The following is a 21595-nucleotide window of genomic DNA, read 5'->3' as shown; positions in this document are numbered from 1 at the left end:
CTAGTTCTGAGAGTGCAAGGCTGAGATCTCTCACCATTATAGTTTTGCTATCTATTTCTTCTTGCAGCTCTCTTAACTTCTCCTTTAGGAATTTCCATGCAATACCACTTGGCGCATATATGTTTAGTATTGATATTGCTTCATTATCTATGCTACCCTTTAGCTAGATATAGTGCCCTTCCTTATCTCTTTTAATTAGATCAATTTTTGCTTTTGCTTGATCTGAGATCAGGATGGCTACCCCTGCTTTTTTAAATTGACTTGAAGCATAGTAGATTCTGCTCTAGCCTTTACTCTGTATGTATCGCCCTGCTTCAAGTGTGTTTCTTTTAAACAACATATTGTAGGATTCTGGCTTTTAATCCAGTCTGTTATCTACCTCCGCTTTATAGTGGAGTATACACATACACATACACATACACGTACACGTACACACGTATACACACACATAAACATACATATATATGCATACACTCACACATAACCTCACCCTTAGTACGTTCGTCTGGCTGATGGGTCACATATTATGGGGGGGAAGGGGGAGGAATATGAACACATAGTCTAATAAGGTTTTAGTAATATAATAGTAATATGTCTATCGATCATTGATTAATTATATCTTCAATATAATTGATTACAATTATTTAGCTTAACATCTAAACACTATATGTTATGATTGTTTTTAATTAATATTATGTTTGATTATCATTCATTGAATAACACCATTTTGGAAATAAGCGTGTGTCTGATGTTCATTCTCAGTTGATGTCAAGTTGAAATGTTGTTGGCCTTGTTATGTAAGTCTGCACTTTTAATGGCGTCCCCCAGGTTCCCGCCCTGCTGATAAACCACCCCCAAATTAAAAACTACCTAATGCCATTGCAATCACTGGAGATGCTGCAATATGAGGCCAAACAGCATTGTTACCATCACAAATGCCTCTGCAAAAAGGATGGTTGAGCTGAATTAGGAACGAATGGGCCTTAAGTAGCAACCAGTAGCCAGTCAGAGGAAATAAGGTTCGTCCACAGATTATGGGCCTGCTCTGAAGGATTGCGTGTCTTCAAATGGCGGGTTGCTGATCTCTCCTGAGTGGAGGATAAAGGTATTCCTAAAGGTAATGATCTGCTAGAGGAAATAGCTTTGTTGATCTTTATTCATGGATGTAATGTCTATGTATGCCAACATATTATGTCTTATGTAATATATACATATTATGTATTATGTACTATTATGAGTTATATTAGGTAAAGATATGTATGTACTTGTTAATTTTTAGTAATATTTTATATTAATGTATTTAGTACTATTTACTTAATATGTACATTATTATATGATAGTGGACTATAAATGTGTGCTCTATATACATAGATATTTATAATTACATTAATATGTTAATATATGCTTATAAAACTATGTAAAATATAATATATTTTATGTAAAAATGTAATTATAATGAAAAAAAATTTGCCAACCCTTTTTATTATGATTTAGTCAAACTTTCATTTATAGCTCAATGTTAGTCACTGCTATAACCCATGGGCGTGTGGTTAAACAAGGTGTCATGGGCTACTTTGGGAAGTGTGCCTGATACCCACTCCTTTAAACTCAATGGAAGTTAAAAGGCCATACTCACCAGGTTGTGGAAACTTGCATGTGTAGGTCTAATAAAAATTAACAGTAAGGCCAGTACCAAACCTTTGTGCTTGTGGAATTGGTTAAAGCCCATCTAAGCATTTTTAGTACTTTGCTTGCATTAAGCTACACAAACAATAAATAAAAATTTGATAAATTTTAAGTTTGTATACTATGTCAGTATTAAATTTTTTGCAATTTTTTTTGTTTTTTTTCCTCACAAATAGATGAATTTAAGATTTTGCTTTGAAAGATAGGTGTTTCCCTAGTTTATAGATTTTATAGGGCAGTTAGGTGTTTACTATAATATCCTATAATAGTTCACATTTATGGTTAAAACTACTAATTCTGTATTTCCTGCCATCTTATTATCCCCAAATTATACTTTTCTCTTTCCTTTCCCTCTTACCCCCTTACCAGTATTAGACTTATGAGTACCACAGAGCAGCACTTCCTCTTTAGAATCCCTCCTTCCCCCTTGAACTCCTTTCCCTTTTTTTAAACCTCTTCCTTACTATTTCTGTTGGTAAGGGAGTTGAAAACGTTAAAAAGGAGGTGATCATGTCTTCCATGATGCCTCAGGAAGGGGGGGGGGGAAACACCAAAGAAAAATGGGAAGTCAAACCAGATTTTGTTAGCGGGTTTCAAAGGGTCTCACATGAAACAAGTATATATAAATCCATCAGCATGGGAGGTATTATACAAGCAAACATAGTAATATAATAAGCTAATAGTGATGTTAACAAGCAACATGAGCAATTATACATGTCCATAAATCCTAGAAGGAAGGCATGTAAATAACAATCACACCTACACCTCCTTCAGCAGTCAAGAAATAGTCCAAAACCAATCTATCATTCATTACTTCATGTATCAGGGAATCCAATGATTCCTGCAAATTTTGAAGTCCTGCAACAGTCTTATTATGTGTTAAAGAATCAAATGATTCTTGATGGTTTTCAAGTCCTGCAATAATTTTATCATGTCTTAGAGAATCCAATGATTCCTGAGTTTTGAAGTTCTGTAACAGTCTTAACAATTTTTGATGTTCATGAGTCAATTGCAATATATGTTGGGTTAACAGTCATGCTTTTTCAGTGGCACATGTAGTCAGAGATGAAACCACCCAATGTTTCTTGAGTTTTCTTCTTAGTTTCAAGGTTTCTCTTTTTCTGTCTCTCTCCAATGGACAAGGAAAATACGACGGCTTGTTGGCACCCCTCTGATTCCTTCTCCATCTGTAGAGATACAAGCAAACCCTCTCCCCCAAGGAGTTAACCTATCTAGTCCTTTCCATTTACCACTTTCTGGATCTCTAAACACATTACCTGGCATTTATATTGGTGCTGCGCACACTGGACACTGCCCTTCCGTTGGATTATAAAACCTGTATTTTCCCCAATTGTAATCCCTTTATCCCGTCTGATTGCTTCTCTGCTGATTGATCATGTCAGAGTAGTCAACTTCTAAAGACTCTTTGGGTATAACCTCATCTGCCATCATGTCCCACCTGTTTTTTTTTTGCCTGGGCCCCTGGAGCTGGGCCCAATTGAAGCCTTTGTTGCATTTTGGACATAGGGTTTGGGGTCTTGTTCTCCTACCTATTTTTTATGCCAATATTGAGCTTTCAGATGACCTATTTTACCACATTAAAAGTATTGTTGAGTCTCTCTGGAAGTCCTTGCCAAAAGAGACCCTGTCTTCCCATGTTCTGCATCATAGCCTAGATATAAAAGGCATTTATGCCCATTGTGGCACAGCATCTTATGATCTCCTCTAAAGGAGTATCTTTGTGAGTCCTAGTATAATTCTTCTACAAACATAATTAGCATTTTCTCTAGAAAGTTATTTTATTATTATTTCTGTTGCTGCCTTTTCACCAATAGTTCATATGACAGCTGTCTGTAGACATCCCATGAAATCAGCAAAAGGTTCATTTGGACCTCGCTCTATTTTCATGAAGGCTTCCCCTCTATCTTGTTTTCCTGGGAGAGTGTCCCATGCTTTGATAACAGCAGCAGCAGCAATTTGCTCATATGCTATCAAAGGGTAATTAATCTGCACTAAAATGTCTGCCTAATGACCTATACCTGCTAGTTGATCAAAGGTGATTGGTTTATTAACTCCAGTTTGCCTATTTCATTGGTCTTGTATTCTACAGCGTTCACTATATTCCAAGAGCCACAAGTTTTGTCCAGGATTTAATCATGTCCTTGCCATAGATTTCCAATCACTAGGAGTTAAAATTTCAAAAGCCAAATTCTCTAATACCATCTTAACATAAGACAATGTAGCCCCATAGATAGTGCAACCCTTTTTCACATTGTGGATAATTTCCAGATCAAAAGGAGTGTATCTTCTCCTGGATTGACCTGAAGAATCAAATTCTTCAATCACAGGGTATGCTTTTATTCTTAAATTGGATATATCCTGTCCTTCTTTAGCTTTAACTAGTGCCTTTTCTAATCATGTCATAGGGAGTGGACAAAGCTCCTGTATGGGGGGTGCTGATTGTGTCACTGCCCTTTCCCCCCTCTTTCTCCCTCCACCCATGTAGGGTTAATCGGGGGGTGGGGGGTGGAGGGGAGGAGTCATGAGATGGGGAATGACTTAATGGCTCCTGCTGTGAAGCATCACACTTATTAATTTCATCAGCACTGTACCTAACTTCTTTTTTTTCTAAGTTTTCATGCTTTTCAGCTACTTTATCAATACCATCTTCCTTCTGCTCTTTCTCCTTTTTTCTTATTTTAGCACTTATGTAATTCCTTATAGCCAATTGTATTAAGTTATACATATATATATATATATATATATATATAGAGAGAGAGAGAGAGAGAGAGAGAGAGAGAGAGAGAGAGAGAATGTTTCCTTAGAAATTGAATCAGGACCATTATCATTGTAGTACTCAATTAGTTGCTCTCCCACTAATTACCATTTATCTGCTTCTAATTCTTCTCCCTTGGAGAACCAAGAGGATGTGCATTCTAATGTTTCTAAGAGTCCACCAATCTGCTCCCAAGTTACAATCAAACCTTGCCATTTTATTAACCTAACTATGCTTTCTACACACTTCCTTTGGGGTGGGGAAGGCTCTTTTTTCAAGCATTTGTCCCATTTCAGCTGAAACACCAGTTTAGCCCTTACAAAAGTTTCCTGCTTGTCTATTTTTGTACTCACTCTATTTCCTGGTCACAGGGACTTCTCCACTGAACTCATGATTGTTTCAGTTGAACTGCTGAGTGTAAAATCCTTACATCCATATTCGGGAGCCAAATGTAATGTTCTGGTTATCTTTCTGGAGATCTTGGAACCAGCCTTGATTTCAGCAGAATAATCACCACAAGAATAGTCAGGAATAATGTCCAAAGTCTTTATTATCTCCTTCACAGTCTATCTCCTTCATCTGGTGCCAGGCTAGCTTTGGGGGAACCTTCAGATGAGACTTGTCTTCTTAGTGGGGAAATGCAGGAGGCAGGAGAGCCACCATGAGGTTGATCAAAGATGGAATGTCTGTGGCTGACTTTGTTCTCAGTTTAAATACCCTATTACAATTACATCAATTGTAGAACTATTACATCACCATACAAAGTACTAAGTATGTGTAAATTAGAAAACCATTGTCTCATCATTTCCACTAAGTTAACACTTTGTTGGAGGATTAAATCAATTATACTGAGCCTTAAGCATACCTTTTCAGAGTTCCTGCCCTTTACAGACTTAATATATTTATAAATGTATAGACATATACACATAGTCAAAATGAGACCTTGGGGGAAAAAATAAAGAAAAATGAGCCATGCTCAAAAAATGGAAATCCTTGCTACTCATTGTGTGCTTACTTATTTTAACCTTTTACTATAAGAGCAATCTTCCTCCATTCCCCAATATTCCCAAGTAAAGGGGACCTACAATTCCAATAGTCTTGTGATGAAGAGAGCCATCTACACTCAGAGAGAGAACTGTGGGCACTGGTTGTGGATCACAAAATAATTTTTTCACTCTTTTTCGTTGTTTGCTTGCATTTCATCTTTTTCCTTTTTGATCTGATTTTTCTTGTGCAGCATGAAAATTGTGGAAATATGGATAGAAGAATTGCACAAGTTTAACATATTTTGGATTACTTGCCATCTGGGAAGGAGACAAGAGGAGGGGGAAGGGAAATTTGGAACACAAGGTTTTGCAAGGGTCAGTGTTGAATAATTATCCATGCACATATGCATATGCATAATATTCTTTCTAAAATGTAATATTCTCTGTTGAGGTTTCCTTGGGGTCTCTGGAGGCAGCCTTAGGTTCAGTTCAGTAATCACCACAAGTGCAGCCAGGAGTTAAAGTCCAAATCCTTTATTGTCTCCTTCAAAGTCTTGTCTCCTTCACTTGTGGCTTGGCTGGTTTTTAATTGAGGCCTTCCGGATCTTGACTTCAGTGGAGAAGCAGAGGACAACCTGCCACCACTTCTCTGGTCTTCCCTATTTCTGATTCTGGCTGAGTTTGTCTGAACTTATATGGTCTCTTATCAAAGGTGTGAATCTTGTAGAACTATAGTAAGTACTAAGTACATGTACTGAACTAGAGAACTGTTAAGCACCATGCTAAATTAGATAACCATTGTCTCTATCAATTCCACTGACTTAGCACCTTGTTTCAAGTTCTGGCCCATAACACATATGTTTTGAAAATAAAAGGCTTTAATAAAAATAATAATTAATTAATTAATTAAAAGGCAGGGGGAGGGGGGAGAGTAAGAAGGGCCTACACCTAGGAGAAATTCACAGCATACAATCCTGCTCCTGTCTACTACTTCTCCTCTTCCATGTTATCAGTGGGAATTCCTCTTAAAGAAAAAAAAATACACCCCAACCTGAAACTACATGTTAAGCTATACATATAACTTGCCACCCTATTCTACATATACACTTTTATACACTTATATGTGTATTGACTATCACTTCTTCCAATAAAATGTAAGTTTCTTAAAGTCAGGAACTGTTTCATTTGTTTCTTTGTGTTGCTAATGCTCAGCACAGTGTCTTGAATCTCATGTTTGTTGATTGATAGATTCATAATACAATGACTACTAAATTACTATATGTCATAAAATTTCAAATCTGATAGGTTCTACCAAGTTTAAAAGACTTTAACTAGTTGTCTTTTGGGAAAAGTTGTTGATGCCAACAACATGTAAACAAGGCACAAATAGATGAATTTTCTTCTTGGTCAAAGTAACTCATGATTAGCATAGTTTATATAATCACAGATTTAGAGGTAAAAGGAACCTATGAAGCCAACTAGTTTCATCCTTTTATTATGTAGATGAGGAAACTGAAAAGTAGAAAAATTGGGCAACTTTTACAAGCTCACACATATTATAAATGACAAATGCAGAATTTGAATCCAGCTCCTTCAACTTGGAATGCTTTCTACCATGCTGCATTGGGATGTCCTCCAGATTATAAGTAGTGTCAACATGAAAACAACCATGAATACTTAAAATCATGAAGCTGTAGAATGGATATAAAAATCCCTAAGTGGACAAAAGGACAAAAAAATTCTCTTAGAGCACAGATTCTTAAGATGGGGTCCTGCAAATATTTTTATAAAAATATCTTAATAATAATGTTTCAATATAACTTACTTTCTTTGCAAGTTTATATATTTTATTTCATACACTTTGAAAACATTTTTAGAGGAAAGGATCTTTAGATTCATTAAACTACAGTAGGTTTCCATGATGCAGAAATGTTAAGAATTCCTAGTTCAGAGGATGAAAAGAATTGAAATCTGTGATTATATAAACCATGCTAGTCATGAGTTACTCTGACCAAAAAAAAACTCATTTACTTGTGCCTGTTTACATGTTACTGGTTGAGGGGAAATGAAGGAGTAGAATATTTTTCTTTTAACCACGAGTCTAAAATCAGATGTCCAAAATCTCTTTATTTAGCAATAGATTTCAATCCTCTTTTGCAGATACTTACAGTTTCTTTAACCCATTTTATAAATGATGCATCTTCAATCCAATACCTAACTTAAGAACAAGTTTTTTTCCCCCCAAAGGAAAAAGTTATTGTGAAGATCTGCAAAGATTTGGATGCTGAACATATTATATCTGTTACCTTGGTCTAGTGAATTCATTATAGCCTCACTTGGAAATGCTGGGGAGTGTCCTTCTGTTAGAGTTGTGATGACATGTAATAGAAATTCCTGGAAGAGTTTACAGCATTTTTAGGTATTCTGTATCTAATGTTGATTTGCTAAACCTATGGGTTTGTTTTCTCAGTACTCCTCCCCTTCCTTATTCTCTTTGCAATCCTTATCACTGCTGGTCACTCTTTCCTTCTTGATACTCTCTTCTCTTGGAGATTTCAGAATTCTTCTTCCTGGTTCTCCTCTTATCTGACTACTCATTGCTGAATTCTCCATCATATCATGTCCTCTATCCATATAGATCTACATGCATCCTCCATCCACAAGTGACTTTCAGGATTTTGTCCTGGATCCTCTTCTTTTCTCCCTCTATACTACTTAACTTGGTGATTTCATCAGTTCCCATGGATTTAATTACCATTTCTATGGTGATAATTCTCAATTATAGCTTTCCTGTCACAATCTTTGCTGACCTTCAGTTCTCAATATCCCATTGCCTTTTTAGATATCTGAAAATAGATTTTCAGTAGACATCTGAAACTCAATGTGTACAAAATAGAACTCATTATTTTTCCTGTTAAACTCTCCCCACCTTTTACCTTCTCTATCACTGTAAAAGGCAGCACTCACAACCTCTCATCTCTTCACCCTCCCTATATTCAAGCCTTTGCTAAGGCCTGTAGATTTCACCTTTGCAACATCTCTCACATAATACTCCCTTAACTCTTATGATACTGCCACCATTCTAGTGTAGACACTCATCACTTAATACCTAGGTTACTACCTATCATAGCCTGCTAATGGGCATATTTATCTCAAGTATCTACCCACCTTAACCCATCCTGCATTCAGCCTCTAACGCTATTTTCTTAAAACACAAGTCCAAACATGTCTCACACACACACACACACACACACACACACTTAGGAAACTTCAATGGCTTGTAGTTACAAGATGCTAATTCAATCTTCTTGCATCTCCTTAACACACACTTTTCAGCTGAGTGATGCTGGCCTGCTTTCTATTCTACCAATAAGAAACTTCATCTATTGTCTTTAGGCATTCATTCTGTTAATGTTTATTGATTGATTCTATTCCTTCTTGTCTCCTCTAGCACCTTACACTAAAGTAGAATAATCACTTTATTCTTTGTTTCCATTCTTCCTTTTAACTTATTCTGTCTTATTTATCAATACATATGGTCATATTGTCAAAATACCTTCTTCCCTCAGAATGTCCTTGTTGAGATCTCTACCACATTCTGTTGTTTCAGCTGTTCTTTTGTAGTACTCAGCTTACTTGATAGTAAATATGTGAACATTGTAATTCCTAAAAAAGTAAATTGTTAGAAAATTTTCAGTAGTTATTGATGTGGGGAATTAAGAAACTCAAAGATTATTTGAACCCACAAGAAATCAGAATCAGCATCCAATAAGCTGATCCGTTAATGGTTAGAAAGCGAATCTGATGTAAATCCCTTTGAAAAGTCATGGGCTATCATCAAGGCTAGATTTCAAATAAATGCACTGCTCACCAAAATTATACTTAATGTTTATTTTGATATTAAAATTATTATTTTATGATGAAGATTTGAACTACTTGTCTAAATTTTGTGGTTTCAATGCCAAATCATGAGAAAAATTTAACATCTCTGGAAAAGAATAGATACCAACTCCATTCAGAAATCAGACAGAAAAGAGGCACATATAAATTTTATTCCTAAGCAAAGTTTTCAAAATTAGAAGAATTTATAAGGAAAGATTAATGACATATATGTGGGGGTGGGATATATGTACATACATATGTGTGTTTATATATATATATATGTGTGTGTATGTGTGTTTATATATATGCATGTGTGTTTAAACAATATGGATTTTAAACACACAATAGAAAGAAGTCCTTGATGCAAAATTGAACCAAGCCCCAGAAAAGGGAGTATGTGCTCCCTGTGGTGTGTCCTCAAAGGGAAATACACATTTCCATTTTGATATATGGGAGGCTCTCCCCATTCAGATACTGCATATGATAACTTTCTGCTATTTTTGCTACATGTGCTGATCTTCCCTATAATTTGTTACAGATGGTCATTTCCATCTATAGGCTACACCAACAATTTAACTTTGAAATTCTTTATTAACTTGGAAAAGGCTCAAAAATATCAAGGGAAATTTTATGAAAAAACTCAGAGGAAAGTGATCTAGCTGTGCCAGATCAAAAACTATATTATAAGAAATCACCAAAACCATTTAATATTGGCTAAGAAATAGAGTGACAGATCAGTGAAATTGATTAGTCACATAAGACACAGTAGTAAATAATTAGTAATCTACTGTTTAAAAAAAACTAAAGAGTTAAGCTTTTGGGATAACTCCCTATTTGACAAAAACTGCTGGGAAAGTTGGAAAATAGTATAGACCAACATTTCATACCCTATTCCAAAATGAGAATAAAATGAGTACGTGATTTAAACATAAAGGGTGATAGCAAGAGATAGAGAACATTATAAAATACAAAAAGGATAATTTTGATTACTTTAAATTTTAAGTTTTTGCACAAACAAAACAAAGGCAACCATTATTAGAAGGAAAGTACAAAGCTGGGGGTAGGGTAGGTAAGAATTTTACAGTGTTTCAGTAAAGACCTCATTTCTAAAATATTTAGAGAACTGACTCAAATATATAAGAATATGAGTCATCCCCCAGTTGATAAATGGCCAATGGATATGAACAGGCAGTTTTCAAGTGAAAAAAATTAAAGCTATCTATAGTAATATGAAAAAATGTTCTAAAACACTATTGATCAGAGAAATGCAAATTAGACAAGATTAGAAGGGAAGCAATAAACTGGGAAAACATTTTTTACAGTTAAAGGTTCTGATAAAGGCCTCATTTCCAAAATATATAGAGAAATGACTCTATAAGAAATCAAGCCATTCTCCAATTGATAAATGGTCAAAGGATATGAACAGACAATTTTCAGATGATAAAATTGAAACTATTTCCACTCATATGAAAAGATGTTCCAAATTATTGTTCAGAGAAATGCAAATTAAGACAACTCTGAGATACCACTACACATCTATCAGGAAAAGATAATGACGAATATTGGAGGGAATTGTTTTTCTTCCATTTTTACCTTTCTAAATCTGATTTTTCTTGTGCAACAAGAGAACTGTATAAATATGTACACATATATGGTATTTAAGATCTACTTTAGCATGTTTAACATGTATGAGACTGCCTGCCATCTAGGGGAGGGATGAAGGGAAGGAAGGGAAAAGTTGGAATAGAAGTGATTGCAAGGGTCAGTGTTGAAAAATTACCCATGCATATGTTCTGTCAATAAAAAGCTATTTAAAGAAGAGAGAAATGCACATTAAAACAACTCTGAGGTACCACCTTACACCTATCAGATTGACTAAGATGACAGAAAAAAAAATAAATGCTGGAGGTGATGTGGGAACACTGGGACACTAATGCAATGCACTGTTGGTAAAGTTATGAATTAATCTAACCATTCTGGAGAGTAATTTGAAACCATATCCAAAAGGCTATAAAACTAAGCATATACTTTGATCCAGCAATGCCACTACTGGGTCTGCACGCCAAAAATATCATTAAAAGAGAGAAGGACCCTTGCACAATATTAATAGCAGCTCTTTTTGTTGTGGCAAATAATTAAAAATTAGGGCATGTCCATCATTTAAGGTATGGCTGAACAAATTGTGGCATATGAATATAATGGGTTACTATTGTTCTATAAGAAATGATGAATAGATGAATTTTAGAAAAACCTGGCAAGATGTATGTGAACTGATTCTGAATGAAGAAAGCAGAATCAGAAGAACACTGTATACAGCAACAGCAGTCCTGTGTGATGATCAATTATGATAGACCAGCTCTACTCAATACTGTAATAATCCAAGACAACTCTAAGAAAGAATGATGACAACACTCAGAGAAAGAATTATGGTGTCTCAATGCAAATTGAAGCATACTATTTTCTTTCCTTTTTTGTTTTTTTTTTCCTTTCTCATGGTTTTCTCTTTTTCTGAGTCTTCTTTCACTATATGACTAATAAGGGAATATGTTTAACATGATTGTACATATATAACCTATCTCAGAATGTCTGCTCTCTTGGGGAGAGGGGAATAAAGGAGTGAAGGAGGAAAATTTGGAGATCAGAATCTTACAAAGATGTATATTGAAAACTATCTTTATTTGTAATTAGAAAAAATAAAATGTTATTAATTTTTTTCTAAAAGGTACTATCAAGTAATATTTCCCTATTCAAATTTCTCATGACATTTACTTAAATCATTTGTTGGAACTTATTCCATTATCTCTTTATATATGTGTCTTACCATCTTACAATTACATTGTAAGCTCTTAAGAGCAGGACTTGTGTCAGACTTTTACTGTATTAATAGAAATAATAAGCATATAAGAAATGCTTAATAAATATTTATTAGAAAGGAATTTAAGAGATGGAGCCTAAGACCTGGTTCTTCTGAGAACCAGATCTTAGGGTCCATCATTTATATACTTTGGAGACTGGTACAAAGCACCAAATTCAATTACATCCTCCTCTAAAATGGGGCTCAATAATTTATAACAATTTTATAAACTGTAAAATGCTGTGCAGATATAAACTGTTATGTCTTGTTTATGCTAATATTAAATATTTGGCTTTTCTAGAAGAAAAGCATGGGCAGGGCAGAAGGGGAGATATATATTATATATGTTAACTAATATATATTAGATATATCATAGACTAGAGATTTTAAGGAATATAGGCAAAATGTGTGTCAAGCTACATATAGGTTTTATTAATGATATACAAATGCTAACTGAGCATTTATTCATAAAAAATAAGACATTCTCTGAGCCTGAATGTTATTCCTGGTCGCCTTCTTTGCCAGGTTACCAAAGTTGTACTGCACACATGAAAAGCTGAATCTCAGGCAACTAGCTTAGTTAAAACAATTTACTAATTCCGAATGGTCTACAGATAAAAAGACAATCTCACCTGCAATCGTGACTCCAACATAACCATGACTTGAAATCCTAACCCATGACCACCTCTACAACTGAAATTGAGGAGGATAAATGATACAAAACCGAAACATGTATTCGCCAGGCTCCTTTCTTAGAACCAGGGTAAAAGAGGTGTAGGGTAAGGGAAATTCTTCTCACTGCTTCAGTTCATTATATTTTTTCAGTGGTGAAATAGGATACAAGAAATAAGAGTTGCCAAAAGGAGAACAACAGAAAATAATGAATATTCGAATAGCTCAGTCTCACCAGTTTTAAAGACACTGGCAGCCAATAAAAGGAAGCTACTTCCACCCACATGGATAACAGTAATCTTATAAACTACACATGTATATCTAATCACCAATATACTACAAATTTGTGCCATTAGGCCATTAACATAATGGATTTTGTATGTATTTATGGGAGGTAATACCCTAGATTTATTTGGAGAATATTTTATAACTATTGTTTTTGCTATGCTGTTTGAGTAAATTCCTTTGCTCAAAGCTAATTCAAATCTATTAGGTCATTGTTAATGACCAGCCCACTATTGGGCATTCAGGAGCTATACTAGTAGAAGAAGGAGTACATAAGTAGGAGTATTGACCTAACTGGGGACCTAGTTGAGTTAAGGAGTAGCTCAGGTTATTAAATATATGAATATTTTAAATTTACTTTAAAAAAATAAAATATATTAAGTCCATATTTTAGGATATATATATATATATATATATATATATATATATATATATATAGTTAGCAATAGCTCAATTTTCTATGTCTCTCCTGCTCTGTAAAATTAGAATAATAATAACTATATTTCCAAACTCACATGGCTGTTTCAAAACAGAAATGAGATGTCTATGAAAGTGTTCTGTAATTACAATGCAAATTAAGCAATGTACACTGATGTTAAAATGCTCTCTTAGGATCTTAAAATAGCCAACTTCAAATGCTTATTTTAAAATATTTTTTTAAATTACAATGTTCATTTTTTTAAAAATATGGTTTCATGCAAAAGGATTGATTAATAGAAATCTAACCATTGTCATGGCACATCTCATAACATAAAAGACAAATGTGTAGAATATCCAAGAATAAAGCAATGTTTCTATACTGTTTTATAAATTATTTTCATAATAATTGTCATATTTTTAAGATCTCAGAGTTTACTATTTTCATATTTTTGCCTTCCTATGTTGAAAGTGTTTAAGTAAATATTATTGTGAAGAATAGAGGTAGCAATTACTTCTAACTCAGTGCAGTTGCAGAAAGTTCCTGGGGGGGGAGGGAACACTCGGTTCTTAACCATAGAAAATGCAAGTGTAGTTTAGTTTTTCACTGATATAAATAAGAATCCATAGAAGCTTTAACTCACCACAGAGACCAGAAGAAACCCACTAAAATTAGGATTACATTCAATGAAGCATATAACTACAAATTTGTTATTCTTAGACTTCAGATTTTGTAGGGATCGATGACCAAAATGATTTCTTAGATCTTTTTCAGATTTGAGATTTTATAATTCCCTAATTTAAAGTTGTCATCTATGTCTGGTATCTTTTCTGCCTGAGTTTTCTTTCATCTCTGACATGCTAAGGAAGCAACTAGCTGTAAGATTATGTAGCTCTAATTATATAACATAAAATGTCAGAAATTCCGAAGATTATAGGAATCTAATCAAATATCCTCATTTTGAGAGTGAATTTTGAGAGTGAAATGGATTGACCAAAGTCACACTTGCTGATACAACAAGAGTGGGGAATGGAATGTAGGTGTCTAAAATCTGGATGTTTCTTCAAAACCACAGCTGTTGTTCTCTAATCCTATTTTACTAATGTATACATAAAATAATAACAGCTGGAATCTGATGTATGAGATTCATTAGAATAGTCTTAGGAAAGACTCTCTCCAGTGGAATAATCATAAATATGAGGTATATTTGAGTAATCAATTGTTTTACACATTTTAACAAGATTTTGACAAAGGTATTTTAATTTTCCATCATAAAATATTTTATCATACTTGATATTAGTAATAACATGTATGCATATTCCATTTTCTCAAGTCTAGTCTTGTCCGTAGGTTTTCTTTTTTTTTCTTTTTTTGTTGGAAAGATGCAAGGACCCAAGTTTGAAGGATCAAAAGCGACTTTGGGACAATTAGACCAAAACAGCTGGCAAAATTGGAAACAAGTATGGCAGAAACTAGGCAGTGACCTAACACCGTCTACCAAGATAAGGTCAAAATGAGTTCATGATTTAGACATAAAGAGTGATATTAGAAGCAAATTGGAGGAACAAAGGATCATTTCCCTCTCAGAGCCATGGAGAAGAAAGGAATTTGTGACTAAAGAAGAATGAGAATTCATTACTCAACAAAAAGTAGATAACTTTGATTACATTCAGTTAAAAATGGTTATACCAACAGAATGAATGCAGACATGATTAGAAGGGAAGCAATAAACTGGGGAAACATTTTTTACATTCAAAGGTTCTGATGAAGGATTCCTTTCTAAAGCATCAAAAGAACTTACTCTAACTGAGAAGAGTTCAAGCCATTCTCTCATTGGTCAGTGGTCAAAGGATATGAACAATTTGCAGATGAAGAAATTACAACCTTTTCTAGTCATATGAAAAGGTGCTTTAAATCACTATTGATCAGAGAAATGCAATGTCAGATGACTCCGAGGCAGCACTACACACCTCTCAGATTGCCTAAGATGACAGGTAAAGATAAGGATGAATATTGGGGAAACTGGGACACTAATACATTGTTGGGGGAGTCGTGAAGTGATCCAACCATTCTGGAGAGCAATTTGAAACTATGCCCAAAGGGCTATCCAAATAGGCATGCCATTTGATCCAGCAGCGTTTCTCCTGGGCTTACATAGCAAAGAGATCTTAAGGGAGGGAAAGGGACTCACACGTGCAGCCCTCTTTGTAGTGGCACGAAGCTGGAAACTGAGTGGATGCCCCTTTGCTGGACAATGGTTGGATGAGCGAGGATATATGAATGTTAAGGAATATGATCATTCTCTAAGAAATGATCAGCAGGGTGATTTCGAAAAGGCCTGGAGAGACGTCCATAAAGGGAAGCTAAGGGAAATGAGCAGAACCAGGAGATTGTTATACATGGCAACAAGAAGTTCAAATGGTAATCGAATCTGATGGACATGGCTCTTTGCAACAACGGGATGGCTCAGGCCAGTTCCAATGATCTTGGGATGAAGAGAGACAGCTATACCCAGAGAGGGGACTGTGGGAACTGAATGTGGATCCTGTGATCTACAGCATAGCACTTTCATTCTTTTTGTGATTGCTTGCTGGCATTTTATTTCCTTTCTCATTTTGTTCATTTTGATTTAATTTGTCTTGGGCAGCAAGATGATTTAATTCATATGTGTGTAGATATTGGATTTAACATCCATTTAACAATATATTGAATACATTGCATAACTTGTCATCTACCCAGGGAGTGGGAGGAAGGGAAGGAAATTGAAACGCAAGGTTTTGCAAGGGTTCATGTAAGAAAATTGTCCATGCCTGACTTTTGAAAAATAAAAATCTTTCACAAAAACAAAAAAGAAATCTCCATCCTAAGGAATCACTAAGGAAAGGCACTGTGGGCCTCACATCTACCAGACCATGGCATTGCATTAACAGGCAGGACCATCAGGAGAAAAGGGGTTTTTCCCCCCAAGATGATCCTCTCCTCTAAGCAAAAAATCATAAGGCAAGGTGGATTGAGCCAGAATTTGCCCATCAAATCTTTTGTCCGTTGCATGGAGTCAGCACTCCGCACTCTCCCTGATCCCCTGCACTTGGAGTCAAAGGAATGCTCCTTTGCTCGCTGCCAATTGATAGCAGTCTGGGTGTCTGTCTCCTTGTCTCTGTGAGTGGGTGTGAGTGGGTGTGTCTCTGAGCATGGGTGAATGGAAGGGTGGATGCATGGCAGCATGTGCCTGTGCCTGTGTGGGCTTGTGTGTGTTTCTAGATGTCGTAGGTCTCCAAGGGGCTGCTCTTCTTTATTAGAAGAGGAAATCCCAGTGGAAATCTGGACTGGGGAAAGAGGGGTAGTCCTTGGGACAGAAACGTGTCTTCTCTGAAGTTCTTGAAGCCTGGGATGAATCTTCCAAGACTGTCTCGGTTAGAAAGGTCCAAATTTCCCATTGAAGACTTTGGCCTTCTTGGGCTCCAGGGACAGGATGCATTGGCTTGGAGGGCACAGAGAAGAGACAGTAGCTACTGGTCCCCTCGGAGGTTTCTGAGAAGCAGCCAGATGCCTCCAGTAGGGAGAACAGAGCCTCTTTGTGCCTGGACTCATAAGGCCTGGCAAGTGGAGAAGGGGAAGGCTGCCAGGCCAGACCTGTGGCCACAACTTCCAAGGTTGGCAGAATACTACTGTTGCTGCTGCTGGGAGTGGAGTGAAAGAGTGCAAGGGTGTCTGGGGCTGCTGGGTGGCATTCCAGAGAACAGGGATCCTGCTCCTACTGTCTGAGGCAGTAGCCTCTTGGACACCCAGCAGGTTTTCAGAGTTGTCAGAAGCCACTTCTGAGAAGGTGTAGGGGCTGGAGGCTACAGCTGTAAGACTCTGATGCTGTGCTTCTCCACTGTCCTACCCTGAGCACATTGCCTGCCTACCTGAAGCACAAGGAGATAAACGTCTCTTCTTCTGAGCTCCTTCAGCCAGTGCTGAACATTCCAATTCTGTGTGGGTCAGATGGGGCCAGATTTGCTCTTGAACACTTGGCTCCTCTGGGGCTCCAGGCACAGAGAGCAGAGGTCCAGATTGGCAGCAATCCCCATTGATGCCCTGAGAGGTTTCTGACCAGAATGAGGGTGCCTCCAATAGGGCAAGCAGACCCTCTTGACTGGGCTCATAAGCCATAGCAAGTGGAGAAGAGGAGGTCTGCAAGCTAGGGTTCAGGGCCACAACTTGCAAGGTTGCCAGGTCATTGCTGTGGCTGCTGCTGGGAGTGGGGTCAAAGACATAGTACAAGGGTGGCTGGGACTGCTGCATGGTGGCATAGCAGGGAATGGGCATCCCGTTGTTCCCCTTCTGCACATTGGCCTCTTTTGTTACCAGCAAGTCGCCAGAATCCTCAGAAGCTGCTTCTGGGGAGATGTTGGCGCTGGCTTCTGCAGCTGGAAGCCACTCATCTTGTGCTTCTAGATTGGCCCTTGCTGAGGACATGGCCTTACTGCCTGAAGTAGGAGGAGACAGACACCTCTTCTTTCAAGCTCTTCTCCCACTGCTGCAACTTCTGAATCTGGCTGGCTGCCATGAGTCCAGATTTTTTGATGAAGGCTCCAGGGGCTTTGAGAGCCCACACTGTCCATAGTGTCCTCCGGGGAGGTTTGGGGCAGGGACACAGGCTCCTCCATTCCTGACACTGTAGCATCTTGTCTGTCTTCATAAGGCAAGGAGGCTGCAGAAGTGGAGGACAAAAAGCTTGGGGCTATGGCAGCGGCCTGGGCCAAGAGTGGCTGGGGCATCTGGAACCCACCTTCGGGAAGAGAGATTCCATGGTCCTGGTCTTGTCCAGTGACCTCTTGGAGCAATGGCCGTTGGCTGGCATGGTCTGAAGTTGCTTCAGTGGAGGTATTAGCACCTGCTTGTCCAAGTGGGAGACCCATATTCAAGTCTCTTTTCGAGGGGGAGTCTTTTTGAAAGGCCCTAGCAAAGGGATTGTGGTGAATTTTGAGGTGTATGACCTCAGCACTGTGATAAGAAGTCACGGCAATGAACTCGGTTTCTGGGAAGGTGAAGATATGAGTCGAGGAGGAGGCAGTCAGTGTTTCCTGGTCTCCATCGCCGAGTTCTTCAATGTGAAGCCTGGGCCAGTATTGTGGAGACTGGAGCAAGGTCAAGTGGCTGGCATTCTTGGCAGTGGGCTCCGTGTTAGTGAGCTTGGGTTTTTTTAAAGGCTCTCGCTTCATTCAGTGGGCGCCTGTGTTGAGTGAATGTGGGTGCAGGTAAAACTGGTTGCCAGGCTTGTTCTCTTTGCGTTGACACAGAGCCCATTGGGCATTCTCATAGCGCCAGTGATATTGACCAGTGGGCAGGATGTCTACAAAGAGACGGTAACGAACCTTGGGGTCCATACGCTGCATTTGGTAAACCAGGAAGCGAAACATGACCCAGCCTGGCTGTGTGACCCTGAACAAGTCACTTAACCCTACTTGCCTCAAGAAAAAAAAATGAGCAAAAGAGCAAAAAGAACTCTGATCAAAGACAGTTTTATGGTGAAAGAACAGGTTTCAAACCCTAAGGTCACTAAAAGCAGATTATCTCTAAATGAAGCCCCAAAGGGTAATATAAATTGGTGCCCATTTCACATGGCTATCTTGGAAGAAATTTAAAAAGATCTTATAAGAGAGTTGGGGGGATGAGAACTTTGCAAGAGGGTTTGGAAAGGGAAACACAGAAATTATCTGAAGAAAACTCCTTACAAAATAGATTTACTGAAATGGCAAAAGTATATAACTCCTTACAAAATAAATTTGACTATTGGAAAATGGAAATGGAAAAACAGAATTTGTGAAATGGGGGAAAAATCCATAGAACGAAACAACTCATTTCAAAATTCAATTGACCAAATACAAAAAGAACTAAAAAAGGTAAATGAAGAAAATAATTCACTACAAATCATAACTGAACAAATGGAAATGAGTGACTCGATGAGACATCAAGAATCACTCAAGCAAAAAAAAAAAGAAAAAGAAAAAGAAAAAATAGAAGAAAAGGTAAAATACTTACTTGGGAAAACAACTGACCTAGAAAATAGATCTAGGAGAGACAATCTAAGGATTATTGGACTTCCTCAAAACCATGATGAAAAAAACCAGCCTAGATATTATCTTTCAGGAAATCATCAAAGAAAACTGCCCTGATGTCCTAGATTGAGAAGGTAAAATAGAATTCATTGAAAGAATTCACCAATCATCTCCCAAAAGAGACCCCAAATTGAAAACTCCAAGGAATGTCATGGCTAAATTTCAGAACTATTGAACCAAGGAAAAAATATTGCAAGCAGCCAGAAAGAAACAATTCAAATACCAAGAAGCCATAATAAGGATCACCCAGGACCTAGCAGCTTCCACCTTAAAGGGTGGAAGAACCTGCAAATTTGATATTCTGAAAGGCAAAGGAATTTGAAATGCAGCCAAGAATAAACTATCATACTAAACTGAGTGTTTTCTTTCAGGGAAGAAGATAGACATTCAATGAAACAGGTGAATTTCATTTATTTCTGATGAAAAGACCAGAGCTGAACAAAAACTTAACCTCCAAATATAGAACTCAAGAGAAGCATAAAAAAAGTAAACAGAAAAGAACTCTTGAGAACTATATCTCTGTTATGGGTATACATAGAGAGTGCAGGTATAATTTGATTTTATTGTGATAATATAAAAAAGAAACTAGAGGTGGACAGAAGATTGTACTGGAAAAGGGGGAAAGTGGAGATAAAATGAGGGAAATTACATCTCATGAAGAGGCAAAGAAAACCTATTATAATTGAGGGAAAGAAGGGAGGAAGATGAACATTGTGTGAATCTTACTTTCTTCAGATTTGGCTCAAAGAGAGAATATTAGACATATTTGGTTTGATAGAGAAACTTGTTTCACCTTTTAGGGATGTGGGATGGAAAAAGGAAAAGGAAAGGAGGAAGCTAATAGAAAGGAAAACAGAAATAGTAGGGGAAAGGTATAAGAAGGAGGGAAGGGCTATAAAGGGGGAAAGCTGCTTGAGGCAAGTGGTGATCAGAAGCAAAATACTGGAGAAGAGGGAAAGAGAGAAAGGAAAGAGAAAAGCAGAATTTGGGGTAAAGAAGATAGCTGAAAATACAGAATTAGTCATTTTAACTGTGAATGTGAATGGAATGTAAAATGGAAGCAGATAACAGAATAGATTTAAAGCCAGAATCCTACAATATGTTGTTTACAAAAAAACACATTTAAAGCAGAGTGATACAAATGGAGTAAAGGTAAAAGGCTAGAGCAGAATCTGTTATGTTTCAGGTGAAGTATAATAAAGCAGGGGTAACCATCCTGATCTCAACCTTGCTCCCTCAGAACTAGATAAATCGAACCACAAAACAAATAAGAAATAAGTTGAGGAGAAAATTCGTCTTAACACAATTATTTATTAATATATGGCAAAATGTGAATAGGACCATAGGAGAAGTACAAGGAAAGCAATGTGGAAACCTGAAAGAAGGAATATCACTTTTAATCTGAAAGGTCTGAGAAGACATCACATACAAAGTATCACAAAGCAAATCTTAAAGGAAAGAGTCTTAGAGAATAGAATAATTTAAGTGCTTGAAAATGTCACAGCAAAACATAGGAAATGCCCACTCAAGATAGGTGTCTGATTCTAAATATCATATATTTCTTAATATCATGAAGTTGGGGGCAAGTTGCAATTGAGTTCTAGTAATGGCTTGTAGTCTGGTTTGATTGAAACAAGAAGACTTCTTTTATGCACTTGAGTTCCATTTTGTAATGTTACTTGCAGATGTATGTTTGTTTCATGAGGACTGGTACTACCACGATCATTATATCTTCCCCAACCCTTCTGATATATCCTGAACATTTGTTGCTGTTAAATCGTTTGCCTCGTTTGACTATTTTATGGAGGTTTTTTTGGCAAAGATACTGGAGTGATTTGCCGGTTCATTTTACACTTGAAGAGACCAAAGCAAAAAAAGTTAAGTAATTTGCCCAGAATCACAAATAGCATAAATAGATCTAAAGCTGGATTT

Source organism: Sarcophilus harrisii, chromosome 2, assembly GCF_902635505.1.
Source record: "Sarcophilus harrisii chromosome 2, mSarHar1.11, whole genome shotgun sequence".
NCBI classification, from domain to species: domain Eukaryota; kingdom Metazoa; phylum Chordata; class Mammalia; order Dasyuromorphia; family Dasyuridae; genus Sarcophilus; species Sarcophilus harrisii.
This window is presented reverse-complemented; position numbering follows the sequence as displayed.